General features: G+C 36.5%; 1 pseudogene; it reads left to right on the top strand.

The window, feature by feature from the left end:
• The first annotated feature begins 10243 nt into the window (after positions 1 to 10243).
• Positions 10244 to 11265, top strand: LOC119523798 (annotated as a pseudogene).
• Positions 11266 to 14474: the final 3209 nt, after the last annotated feature.

The raw sequence follows: 14474 nt of genomic DNA, 5'->3' as shown, positions 1-14474 counted from the left end.
AATTGTCTTGGTGTAGGCCTATTCAGATCTATTCTGGGGTACACTGCACTTCTTGGATCTGTAATATTATATCTTTCATAAGAGATGGGAAATTTTCATTGATTATTTCCTCTATTATTTCTTCTGCCCCTTTTCCCTTCTCTTCTGCTTCTGGAAACCCATAACATGTGCATTCATGTGTTTCATGTTGTCATTCAATTCCCTGAGACATTTTTCATATTTTTCCATTCTTTTCCCTATCTGTTCTTTTGTGTGTAGGATTTCAGTTGTCTTGTTCTCCAGTTCCTGAATGTTTTCTTCTTCCTCTTGATATCTGCTGTTGTATGTATCCATTGTGCCTTTCACTTCTTGTGATGTGCCTTTCATTTCCACAGATTCTGCCAGTTGTTTTTTTCAAACTTTTTATTTCCACCTTATTTATGCCCAGTGTTTTCATTGTATGCTTCATCTTGTTTGCCATATCTTCCCTAAATTTTTTGAATTGATTTAGCATTAGTTGTTTCAACTCCTGTATCTCTGTTGAAGTGTAAGTTTGTTCCTTTGACTGGGCCATAACTTCATTTTTCTTACTGTAGGTTTTAGTTTTCTATTATCTAGGCCTCTGGTTTCCTTGGTTACCCCAATCAGGTTTTCTCAGACCAGAACAGGCTCAGGTCCCAGAAGGGGGCTATATTCAGTATCAGGTTTCCTTGAGGGTGTGTCTTAGAAGACTGACACACCCTGTGAGACCTCAAGCCACTGTGCTTTTTCTAACCTGCTCAGCAGGAGGTTCCTGTCATCCTGTAGCTCCTGACTGGTGTAAGGAGATGTGTCCTCCTTAGTTTCTGTTTTGGTTCTTTACCCCAGGCTCTGGGGTCTGGTTTTGAATGGAAGATGGGTGGTAGAGCTTGGCACCACTTCCTTCCTCATAAAGAAGATACACCACCCTAGGGAGTTTTCATCTGCATTTAAATAGGTTCTTTGTCTCTCTGACTCTGCTGTATCCACCCTTGTCTTTGTCAGAGTGCTGCAAACTGAGAATGGCTGAGGGTTTCTCCTGGCAGAGTGCTGCAAACTGAAAATGGCTGAGGCCTTCTCCATTGATCCACTCAGTTTGAGAGGGAGAAAAAGGAACAGAAAGACCGCTTTCAGGGCCAGTCCACAACCTCCAGTTTCAGCCATCTGCCAGAGATAGCACCTGGTCCTCTGGGACACTCCCCCAGGACAGAGAAATTCCCTGGCTCTACAAGGTCAGTCATAACTAAAAGCCTCTGTCTGCTTGTTGGGGATTTGTAGCTTGCATTGAGCAGACCATGTTTGCCAATTAAAACCACAGTTGGAGCTGGACTGAGGTATATTTACTTGTTCAGAGAGTGCTGCTGTCTATCACAGTGAGGCTTTGCAGTTCAGGCATCTATGTGTGGAGGGGTCTTCTAGCTCATGTCTGCAATTTCTACTCACAGATTCCATACTGTGATCTCAGGCATTTCTCCCAATCCAGGTTTGTGCACAATGTGTGGACAGTCATGGTTGTCCCCAGCAGTTATTTGATATCATTTACTAGTTGTTCCTGTTTGTTTATTAGTTGCTCCAGGGGGACTAACTAACTTCCACTCCTCTCTATGCCACCATCTTCTTCCATCTCTGCATAAGGTTTTAAATCAGTTGAATAAAATACCTAGGAGCACAATTAATGGATCATATGAAAAGTTTATATTTAACTTTGTAAGACACTGTCAAACTCTTCCAATACAATTTTGTCCTTCTGTATTCCCACAAGCAATTAATGAAAGTTTGTTGTTCTGCATCCCACCAGCAATTGGGACTGCTAGTTATTTGCATTTTAGATTCTCTAATAGGTGTTTTGTAGCATATAATTGTTTTAATTTGAAATTCCATAATGACAAATGATGTAGATCATCTTCTAATATGATTACTTTTTATCTGTATATCTTCTTTTATGAGATGTTTGTTCTGGAATTTTCTCTTTTTGAAGTTGTTTTCCGATTGTTGAATTATTCTCACAATTAAGCATGATGTTAGCTGTAGGATTTTTGCACATGCCCTTTCTGGGAGCCCCTGTCACTCAAGTGTCTTGAGAACTGCACACAGCATTGTGCTTGACCTTGGACAGCTGAGGTTTGATCTATTCTCCTTGTAATATCAGATGCTAACTTTAAAGTATACTTGAAACTAGATCCTCCCTGAGACTCCCTGAATTAACTGTTATCTGTATAATCCTCCCCTCCTCCCTGTTGATTACAATCAACCCCTCCCTACATTGCATGACCCTGCTCCCTGCCTTATGCTCTCATACTCATTGAAATTTCAAACCCTTATAACCAGCTTATTCAGCCCCCCAAAGTGTGGACTATTTCCACACTGTGCTCTGAACTGGCCACCATTCAGAGCAGCTCCTGCATCCATCCAGAGAAGCTCCTGATTTCAGGGCATCATGGCTCAACTTCCCAACCCTGTAGGTAAGCCCTATAATAAAAGCTCATGTCTCAGAACATGTCTGGTGCTTTCTTTAATCCTTTGGCTACAAAAGCCCTCTTGGGCTGACACCCTTTATCAACTTGATGTTTCCCTCTATTCCAAGTTTGATGAGAGTTTTCTTCTTTCATTAATGGGTTTTAGATTGTGCCAAATGCTTTTGCTGAAGGACTTGATATGGTTTTCTGATTTTTCTTCTTTAACTTATTGATGTTGGCAACTATGTTGATGTTTAAATGTTGATCCACACTTGCATTCCTGGGATAAGCCCCACTTTATAAATGGTGAATAAACCTTTTAATATGCTATCAAATTTTGTTTGCTAGTATTTTGTTGCATATTTTTGCATCTATACTCATAAAATACTACTTTGTAATTATTCTTTCCTGTAAAGTCTTTATCTGGTTTTGATTTAGGATAATGCTGCCTTCATATTATGAGTTAGGATGTTTTCCTCTGCTTCTATTTTCTTTAAGAGATTGTGGAGAATTGATATCATTTCTTCCTTAAATATTTGGTAAAATCCATTAGTAAAATCATTTTGGTCTTCTGCTTTATTTTTTGAAAATTTATTAAATATTCATGTAATTCCCTTAGTAAATATCAGACAACCAAGATGATCTGCTTCTTTTTGTGTGAGGTTTGTTAGTTTATGTCATTTGAGGAATTGGTTGTTATTAAGTTATTATTATGTATGTTGACCTTCTATTATCCTTTTAAGATCCATAAGATAAGGCGTGATGAACCCTCTTTAACCTAAGATATATCTGGCTAGAGATAAATAATTTCCTTTGAAAATTTTAAAGAACAAGCCCGTTGTTTCATTGACTTTCTCTATTTTTTCCTGCTTTCAATTTCTGTGATTTCTGTGGTGATTTAAAAATAATTATTTCTCTTACAATGCTTGGCTTAGGCTTAATTTAATCTTGGTTTTCTAGTTTCCTGAGGTGGAAGCTTAGATTATAGATTTTAGATATTTGTTGTTTTCTAATATATGCATTTAATGCTATAAATTTAACTCTTAGTAATTATTTGAAATTCCATAATGACAAATGATGTTGATCATCTTCTAATATGACTACTTTCTATTTGCATATCTTCTTTTATGAGGTGCCTGTTCAGACATTTGCTCTTTTTGAAGAAAAAATATTCTTTACAGGATAGAATAATTATAGAGTAATATTTTATGAGTATAGATGTAAAAATATGGAACAAAATTTCATAGCATATTAAATGTTTTATTCACCATATATAAAGTGGGGCTTATCCCAGCAATGCAAGCATGGATCAACATTTAAACATCTGCATCTCAAAAATTTTGAAAAGTTGTATTTTCATTTTCTTTTTGTTTAGAATATTTTGTATTTCTCTTCAAACTTCTTTAACTATGTGTTTATTTAGGAGTGTATTTAAAAAAATTCTCAGTCTCTTAACACTTTTCTCTTGACTTTTTTTTTTTTCCAGTTTGGATATAGTATACCTCAGTGTATTTTTGGTTGTTTTTGTTATTTATCCCACTTGGTTTTTTCTGAGCTTTCTGGAACTATGGTTTAGTGTCTGCCATTAACTTGTAAAGTTTTAAGACATTATTTCAAATATTTCTCCTGTTCAGTTCTCTTTTTCATCTACTCCTTGTATTCCAATTATACGTATACTATACCTTTTGAAATTGCCCCACAGATCTTGAATGTTCAATTCTGCTTGTTTGTTTTCTATTCTTTTTTGCTTTGCATTTCAGTTTGGAAAAATTACATGACCTATATTACAGCTCACTGATTCTTTCCTCAGCCTGATCCAGTCTTATCAAAGGCATTCTTTATGCTTGTTACTGTGGGATTTTTAAAACTGAGGTGAAATTCTCATAACAAAATTAATCACTTAAACATGTATGATACAATGACACTTAAATTGTTGTGCAACCATCACTTTTATCTAGCTTCAGAATATTTTCATCATCACCAGAGGAGATAATGTATCCATTAAAATGCAGTCACTCGCCATTCTCCCACACATTAATCCCTAACAACCACTAATATCCACCCTGTTTCTATGGGTTAAACTATTCTGGAAATGTAATATATAAAAAAAAATCATTTGCATGTGAAGTTTTCGTCTACTTTCACTCAGCATATTGTTATTGAGGTTCATTCATGTTGGAATTTCTGTCAGATCTTCATTCTTTTAATGTCTGAGAAATATTACATCATATATATATATATATATATATATATATATATATATATATATAACATATTTCTTGATCCATTCTTCTACTGATGGTAGTTTGCATTGTTAAATATTTTAACTATTTTGATTACTGTTGCTATGAATGTTCAAGAACAACTAATGCCTTGAGTACTTGTTTCCAGTTCTTTAGATTATATATTTAGGAGTGAAAATTTTGAGTCATGTGTAAAATCATGTTTAACTCTTTCAGAAACCACCAAACCATTTTTTGCAGTTGATACATTCTCACCAGTGATGGTAAAATGTTACTTTTTCCATATCTTCACCAACATTGTCATTTTGATTTGCAATTATCTAATAATTAACTATATTGAACATCTTTTCATATGTTTGCTGCCTTTGAAGAAATGTATATTAAAGTATTTCATCCATTTTTTAATTTGGTTGTTTTTCTTTTCATTGTTGAACTGTAAGTGACTTATATATTCTGGATCCTTGACCCTTCATAGCTGAATGATTTGCAAATATTTTCTCTCATTCTGTGGGTTATATTTTAACTTTCCTGGTAGTGTTCTTTCATATGCAAAAGTTTTTAATTTTGATGAAGTCCAAGTTATCTATTTACTTTCATTTGTTTTGTACTTTTGGAGTCATATCTAAAAATTTATTGTCAAGTCAAAGGGCATGAAGATTTGACCCTGTGTTTTCTTCCAACAATTTTATATTTTTAGCACTGACATTTAGGTATGTTATATTTTAAACTAATTCTTATAACTAGTCTGTTGTACAAATTCATCCTTTGTGTGTCAATATCCATTTGTCCCAGCACCATTTTAAGGCAATTTTTTGAGATATATTCACACAGCATAGAATCCATCCAAAGTATGCAATCAATGTCTCATGGTATCATCATATAGTTGGGCATTCATCACCACAATCAATTTTAGAGCACTTTCATCACTTCAAAAAAACTAAAAGTTTAACGGAGCACTCAAAGCATCCCATACCCCTTATCTCCCCCATTATTATTTTTTGTCTTTATTTTATTACTGATATGCCCATACACTGGATAAATGGGGTGTCAGTCACAAGGTCTTCACAATCACATGTTCACACAATAAAAACTATATAGTTATTCAATAACCTTAAAGAATTAAATCTATGGCATCACAGTTCATCAGATTCAGGTATTTCCTTCCAGCTATTCTATTACATTAGAAACTAAAAAGAAATATCAATATAATGTATAACAACAACCTCCAGAACACGCTCTCAACACTATTTGAAATCTATTAGCCACTGAAACTTAATTTTGTTTCATTTCTTTTCCCTCTTTTGGTCAAGAAGTTATTCTCAATCCCATGATGCCAAGGCCAAGCTCCTCCCTAGACATCATGTCCTGTGTTGCCAGGGAAATTTACACAACTGGGGTCATGTCCCACATAGGGGAGAGGGTAGTGATTTTATTTGTAGAACTGAGTGAGAGAGAGAGACCTCATATGAGCAACAAAAGAGATTCTCTGGGGGGTGACTCTTAGGCATACTTATAAGTAGGATTAGCTTCTTTGCAAGAATAAGTTTCATAAGGGCAAGCCCAAGATCAAGGGCTGGGTTTATTAAACTGGGAATCCCTAATGCTTGAGAGAATATCAGGAATTCCCCAGTTGTGGAATTTTAATAGTTCCACATTTTCCTCCATCCCTCAAGGGACTTTGCAAATATTTTTGTATTTCCTGCCCATATACTCTGGGATGTATTGGAGGTATTATATTAAACTGTACTGAATAAAAAGATCTCATCACCTATTCTAGTTTCCATATAATTATGTTGTTTAAATAACCTGACAAGACAGGTTAAATTAGTGTGCTACAGAAAATTTAAATTTTGTGCCAAATAAACATCTCTTCCTTTGATCTTACACAGAAGTTGGAGTTTTAAAATACAGTTGATATCTTTTATCTTGTTTTGTGATTTTAGTCCTAAAGTCCATTTCATTCATATCTCTAACTGAAGTCATATCTCTTTTTCAGCTTCTTTAGCATTTGCTGTATGGAGTAAAGCTGATTTTCAGATATGCAGAATGCTAACACTGAGACTCAATTACCTAAAGTTCCAGTGACTGACCAGGTTATGCACAAAGAGCTCATCATCTCAGAATTTAGATGTAACAGTTAAAACTCAGGAATAGATGTGACTCCTGCAAGAGCTTACAATCTAGGAGCCTCTACAATAAGCCAATTGAACACTTTCTTCTCCTAAATAATTAAATGCTCAATCTGTGCCCACGTTCTATCCCCTGATAACCTATGCTTTTGGACTCAATTCTCAAAGTTTGCTCATTATAGGCAATTTATATTAGTGACACTACAAAATATTTGTCCTTTCATTTCTGGCTTATTTCACTCTTCATGTTCTCAAGTTTCATTCACCTAGTTTCATGCCTAACAATGTCATTCCTTCTTGCAGCTGCTCAATATTCTATTGTATGTATACACCACAGTTCACCTTTCCATTCATCAGTTATGTAACCTTATGCCAACCTCCATCTGTTGCAATTTGTGAATAATACCACCATAAATATAAGCATGCAAATGTCTATTTTTGTCCCTGCTTTCAGTTCTTAGAAGTATATATCTAATAATGTGATTGAAGGATCATATGACAACCTTATATTTAGCCTCCTGTGGAACCCCCACAGTGCCCTCCAGAGGGGCTGCCCCATTCTACTTCTCTACCAACAATGAATAGTTATATCTCTTTTTCCACATCTTTTCCACACTTGTATCTTTCTGTTTACTTTTTAAAAAGTTTTACAAACACTCCATACAATCCATCATATATGAACAGTCAATGGCTCTAGATATAATCACTTAAGTATGCATTTACCACCACAATCTCTATGAGAATATTTCCATTTCTTCTTGCAAAGAAAGAAGTAGAGGAAAAAATTTAAAAAAAATAAAGAATAAAAAATAAAATGGAGAAACAACAAGAAGAATCTCATACTCTTTCCTCATATGCCCCTCTTATTGACCTTTAGCTTTGGTGTTTTGCCTTTGTTACAATTAATGGAAGAATATTACAATGTTACTGTTAACTATAGATACTGGTTTGCATTGATTTTTTTCCCCAATGACATCCCATTTCCAAAACCTTGCCATGGTGGCACTCATTTATTCTCCCTCATGTAAAAACTTTCTTATATTTGAACATTTAATCACCATAATTGTTCACTCTAGGTTTCACTGAGTTACACACTCCTAGATTTTATCCTCTATCTTTCCTTCTGGTGTCATACATGCCCCTGGTTTTCATCTAACAACCATGATCACATTCAGCTTTGTTAATTATTCTCACAATATTGTTCTTCCATCACATAGTCTTGTGCTATCCTTTTCTGGATCTTTACAATCAATTCTGTTGAACATTCTGCAGTCCTTCAGCATAAACTGCCTTATCTCTACCCTCTTTCTATCTCCTGATAACCTGGATTCTCAACTTTAACACTTAGAGTTTGTTTCATTTTAGTTAGTTCATACTAGTGAGACCACAGTTATTGTCCTTTTGTTTCTGACTAATTTGACTCAGCATAGTGTCCTCAAGATTCATCCATATTGCTGTGTGCCTCATGACTTTATTCTGTCTTAGAGTTGCGTAATATCCCATCAAATGTATATACCACAGTTTGTTTATCCACTTGTCCATTGATGGACATTTGAGCTGTTTCCATCTCTTGGCAATTGTGAATAATGCTGATATAAACATTGGTGTGCAAATATTGGTTTGTATCCCTGCCTTCAGTTCCTCCCAGTATACACCTAGTAATGGGATCACTTGATCATGCAGCAATTCTATATTTTGCTTCATGAGGAGCTGCCAAACTGCCTTCCAGAGTGGTTGCACCATTTTACTTTCCCACCAACAGTGAATAAGTGTACCTCTTTCTCCATATCCTCTCCAGCACTTGTAGTTTTCCACTAAAAGTAAAAAAAAAAAAAAAAGGCAACTACTAAAAACACTTGTAGTTTTTTGATAATGGCCATTGTAGTAGGTGTGAGATGATGTCATTGTGGTTTTGATTCGCATTTCCCTAATAGCTGGTGAAGTTGAGCATCTTTTCAAATGTTTTTGAGCCATTTATAATTCCTCTTTGGAAAAGTGTCTTCCCATGTCTTTTGCCCATTTTTAAATTAAATTCAGTTTTATTAAAATATATTCACATGCCATACAACTATCCATGGTGTACAATCAACTGTTCACAGTACCGTGATATAGTTGTGCATTTATCACCCCAATCTATTTTTGAACATTTTCCTTACACCAGAAAGAATCAGAATAAGAATAAAAAACAAAAGTAAAAGAGAACACCCAAATCATGCCCCCCATCCCACCCTATTTTTCATTTAATTTTTTGCCCCCATTCTTCTACTCATCCATCCATACACTGGATAAAGGGAGTGTGATCCACAAGGTTTTCACAATCACACTGTCACCCCTTGTAAGCTACATTGTTATACAATCATCTTCAAGAGTCCAGGCTACTGGGTTAAAGTTTGATAGTTTCAGTTATTTACTTCTAGCTGTTCCAATACATTAAAACCTAAAAAGTGTTATCTATACAGTGCATAAGAATGCCCATCAGAGTGACCTCTCAACTCTATTTGGAATCTCCCAGCCACTGAAACTTTATTTCATTTCATTTCACATCCCCCTTTTGGTAAAGAGAAGATGTTCTCAATCCCATAATGCTGGGTCCAGAATCCTCCCCAGGAGATGCCAGGGAGATTTACACCCCTGGGAGCCAGGTCCCATGTAGGAGGGAGTTTTGCCAGTTTTTAAATTGGGTTGTCTTTTTATTGTTGAGTTAAAAGGTCTTTATATATTCTGGATATTAAGCCGTTATCTGACATGTGGTTTCCAAATATTGTCTCCCATTAGGTAGACTGTTTTTTTTTTTTTTTTTTACTTTCCTGACAAAGTGCTTTGATGGATCTTAGTATTCAGTTTTCAGGAGGTCACATTTATTAATTTCTTCTTTCATTTCTAGCACTTTGGTTGAAATGCCTACCAGTAGCAATTTTTGAAGAGACTATACATTGTCTATGGAATAGTCTTGGCACCCTTGTCAAAAATCAATTGTCCATGCAGCTGCCTTGACCCAAGTGGGTAGGGACCTGCCCAGCCTGGGGGACTGTGGTGGATCCCTATCCCTTTCTTGACCCTCTCACCCCAGGTCCTAGCCTCTACTTACCCCACCAGCCTCAGGAGGCTCACAGAGCAAGTGGCAGAAGTGTCATGGAACTGCCTGGAGTTGGTGCCAGGAGCTAGAGGGGAGCCAGGAACCAAGCTGTGCAGAGACAGATGAAGCTGAGCACCTACCCAAGCCATACCACACCTGTCTTTGGCTCACCCATCCCCATTCCCTGCAGCCACTGCTGCTGCCCAAACAAGGCTGCTGACATTACTGCATTTGCAGGGTTAAAGGAAGCCTGAGCCCTGCCTTTATTTCTTGTCTACTGCATTCAGCACCACAGTTTTCAAAGCCAAACACCAGAACACCTTAGAATATTTAGCTGAAAGAATGCTAATGTTTGACCCAGTTCTGTTAAGCAAGAGGCCATGGACCCTGTCTCAGTGTCATACCCATCTAATTACATGGAGCCAATTAAACCCAACAAGTATGGAGTCATTTACTCCACACCATTACCAGATAAGTTCTTTCAGACTTCGGAAGGCCTTTCTCATGGAATACAGATGGAGACGGTGGACAAGCACAGTTCACCACATTTGGCTGGGAGTTCCCCATTCTTGTTGAAATTCTGGTCATCACGCAGCAGAGCTTCACCCAGGATGAGCATGCCCTTGTCCAGCCCACCAATGAAGTACTTGCCCCCTCCACCTGGAGTAGAGCACTTTGTCACACCACTGGCCGTGCCACTGATGATGGCTGCCACCCTCTCCTGGCATGGAATATGAAGCCCATGGATACTGCTGGTCATACAGTTATCTCAGTACTGCCCATCCCATTTATGTATACCAGTCACCTCCAGCAGCCGCTCATGATCTCCTTGTTTGAGGAGATGGAGAATTCAAATAGTAGCTTGCAAGTACCCACAATTGAATCATACGAAAAGACTACATTACATAAAAAAAGTTAAAATAGAACTTGGGATTGAACCTCAGAGGACAGATTATTATCCTGAAGAAATGTCAACCCTTTAATGAACTCACTGCCATCCCCCAACTCACATGCATTGTTGCAAGAGAATCACCCTTCAGTCATTGTATGCCTGGGGTGAGAACTTTACCTGTGAAATCTCCAGACACCCAAAGGAAATGTAGGATACATATATGTGATTATGATGGATGCAACCAAGTTTACACTAAAAGCTCTCACTTGAAAGCACACAGAAGAAGACATACAGGAGAAAACCCTACAAATTTACTTGGGAAGGATGTACATGGAAGTTTGCTCAGTTTGATGAACTAACAAGACATTTCTCCAAACATACTGGAATCAAATTTCCAGGGTCCAGACCATGACTGCAACTTCACCCCATCTGACCATATTCCCCATGTAGGAAATACCACATGCTAGTTTGAAGGCCACCATCTCCAACCTCAGTGCAACTCCCCACCCTCCTGGCTCTCTCTCTGTCCTCTCTCCCATTATCTAACTCATTTTTTACATGTACATATTAATTTTCATTCAGCTGGTCTGAGTCTCTGAATTTATTTCATTCAAAACTTCCATATGGTCAGTAGTTGATGTTCTCTAATCTTTCCTTCTCCTTACCACGGTTGTACCTGAAGAATGTGAACACTCCCCCTGCCCAAGGGGATACTAAGCAAACCCTTCTTACAAATACATTTAATGTACTGAGAACAACAGAACTTGTAAAACCAACATAAACAATTGTCAATTTCTCCATGTATTTCTCAAAAAAGTCAAAGTAAATGTGTTAGAATTATTAGAGTATCCAAACTGCTAGTTCTTGCCAGAGAAATTCATATCTAAGTGTCCTGTGATGACATTTTGTGCTAAACAGTGAAGAGAATGGTGGATCCTTTCCAAAACTGGTTAGCTAGAAAAGCAGCAAGACATCAAGCTAGCACAGTCCAATCATCATTGCCCTTCACAAATCTTGCTTCTCAGCCTGGATTTATCACTTCAACTGGATTAAGTCCTTACTCTTCTTCATGCTTGCAGCTTATGGAGGTCTTCACCACCATTGGGAGATGATCCAAAGCTACTGATTTGGGTGCGTGATGTGCATCAATTAAAGGAATGGATGTTGTACCTATACAGCATGTAGTGGGAGCAAAGGAGCATTGCATAGGGAAGGAGCAGGGGGTGCAAAAGAGGAAGTCAGCAATTCCTCCTCCTGGGTTAGAGTTTTTCAGTGAGGTTTCATCATTTGGCTAGCTGTGCAGTGCAATCTCATAGCTTCAGTCTTTGTGGATACTCAGCTGTACATAACCATACCACAAAGCCAAATATCAATGGGGTTATCCATGCAACTACCTCCATCCCTGCAATGTTCAAATATGGATAATCAAGCATTGACAGTTGGGACCATTCAAAAATATTTACACATTAATTGTAAACATCTTTTGGGTAAGAGTATGGGTGGTCTTTATTTTATCCACCCTGCTTATAACTTTTCTGCAAACAGGAAAATGTTGAGTGGTAATTGTATTCCCTTATCAAAATAATCATCTAGCTTTTATGAAGAAACTCTTCGGTGAGAACTGTAAGGTGACAAATTTACTCATTTGTGATTATGATGCATATCATAAATAAGCATCTGCTAACATTTAAATAGATTTAGGATCAAAAGACATTCATTTTAGATATAACTAGTTGTGAAGCACACATACCTTTATTCTTGGGACAAATTCCTGAAAAAGAAAACTACAGTTGAGAGATTTATATATATTGCTTAAGTTCCCAAGGTTTACAGTTGAAGCTGGCAGTCCCCTATCACTAAGAAGTATCCTGTCAGAAGAACAAACTGAAAATGACTCTTGTTTATGTTGAAGATAAACAGTACCACAATTCTGGGGAAGTTCTTCAAATGCTGGCTTTTGAGTACCATATGCTAAATGTCAATAAATGATCCATGCATAGGATGCCATTGGTCCTGAATTTTAAGAAAGTGGGCAATGGTGGTCAAATGTGAGTTCTTATAACCAAATGTGACTTTGTCCCTTGATAGAGGATGGAGTTGGAGAAGAGAGAAGAATGGAATTCTGAAGATGCATACCATACACAATACAGGATCCAACACAACCTTGGCTGGGAGGAATACATTGATTAATCCTTTTTTTATTTTAAATCAGTGAATGAGTAATTCTGGAGGCCTGTGAATTGTGTCAGGAGCTTGATTTGATGGTGCTATGCTAATAAAAGTTAGGTGTAGGGACTGTGTGTCTAGAAGACCCAGCCCTGTGAACCAATGGAAAGAAAATATAGTTGAGAAATAAAAAGTAATTTGTTATCTGGGTACTTGGTTTAATTTTCTTTTTTTAAGCATTTAAAAGTTTGTTTAGAATATTAAAACAAATCTTAATTGGGCTATTTTTTCAACTATCACATGAATTGAGGGATAAAAATGGCTCTTGGAAAAGTAGGTATTATCTGTGTTATAAATGCTTAATCACATTCGTGCCAAAGTGTTCATTCCTTAAAATGGTTCTTCTACAACACTGAAGAATAAAGTTGGAATTTAAGGAACTTTTTGTTTTGATGGAGATAACCAATATATGTGTGTTCCAACCCATACAGAAGAAAAAGGGGGTTGGGAGTAGGGAGTGGGCAAGAAAAGATAAAATTCATCTTTGAATTAGCTGTGTTGAGTCCAGTTAATAGAAAATTTCATGGATTGTTATGAAATTTGATGTGTTTGTTATGACATAATTAAATTTTGTTCTAAAGGGCAAGAAAGACCCTGCAAAGACTCTTACATTACTACATAGCTTGTTTAGATTATGCTAATAGTTCATTAACAAAGAGTCATTTTAATTCTTCAAGAGAAAAGCAACTGAGAGAAGCCAGTCTCTCTTCCCATGATGTCTATATACTTAAGTTACCAATTGACCCTTACCAAATTTCCTTAAATATATTTATATTTCATTATGATAGTTGGGGAATTTAGTCTCTTAGTCATTTATAGCTTTTATTGTGGAAGACCTTAAATACAAGATATTAAAATGCCCTTGATCATATGAGAATTTTTTTTCATTTTTATGCAATTTTATTGGAATATACTTATATACCATACAGTTATCCAAAATGTACAATTGTTCACAGTATCATGATACAGTTGTGTATTCATCACCAAGTGAATTTTTTGAACATTTTCATTGCTCCAAGAAATAAAAATATAAATAAGAATAAAAATAAAAATAGAAGCTAAAAAGAACAACTGAAATGTCTCATACTCCTTTCCTTTACCCATTATTCATTTACTTTTTCTGTCCCTTTTTCCTACTCATCTTTTCAAACACTGGATAAAGGTGTGGGACACAAAGTTTTCACTGTCATACAGATATCCTGTATATGTTATATAGCTATACAATTGCCTTCATGAATAAAGGATACTGGATTGCAGTTCAACAGTTTCCTCCTAGCTATTTGAATGCACTAAAAACTAAAAAGGTATATCGATGCAATGCATGAGAATAACCTCCAGAATGACCTATCAACTCCATTTGAAATCTCTCAGCCACTGAAACTTTATTTTACTTCATTTCTCTTCCTACTATTGGTCAAGAAGTCTTTCTTAATCCCACAATGCTGGGTCCAGGCT

Source organism: Choloepus didactylus, chromosome X (assembly GCF_015220235.1).
Source record: "Choloepus didactylus isolate mChoDid1 chromosome X, mChoDid1.pri, whole genome shotgun sequence".
Taxonomy (NCBI): Eukaryota; Metazoa; Chordata; class Mammalia; order Pilosa; family Megalonychidae; genus Choloepus; species Choloepus didactylus.
The sequence above is the reverse complement of the archived record's forward strand: the minus strand, read 5'-3'. Positions and strand labels throughout refer to the sequence as shown.